Below are 210 nucleotides of genomic sequence, written 5' to 3' on the forward strand. Positions count from 1 at the left end.
GCGGGCGGCAGCCGGGGGAAGGCGACTCCTCCGCTCCCAAACATCCCCAAGACTTTGGGGACCCCAAAAAGATCCCCAAGATATCGGGGAGAAAGGGTCGCGGCGCTGGGCACATCGAGAGCCCTCGACTCATCTCCCCGATCCCTGCGACGTGGCTTGATAGGAAAATAATAATACCCGTGCTCTTCTAGCACCTTCTGCAGACGCGGG

This window comes from Nestor notabilis, unplaced genomic scaffold, assembly GCF_000696875.1.
Source record: "Nestor notabilis isolate BGI_N333 unplaced genomic scaffold, ASM69687v1 scaffold19232, whole genome shotgun sequence".
In the NCBI taxonomy this organism is placed as follows: Eukaryota; Metazoa; Chordata; class Aves; order Psittaciformes; family Psittacidae; genus Nestor; species Nestor notabilis.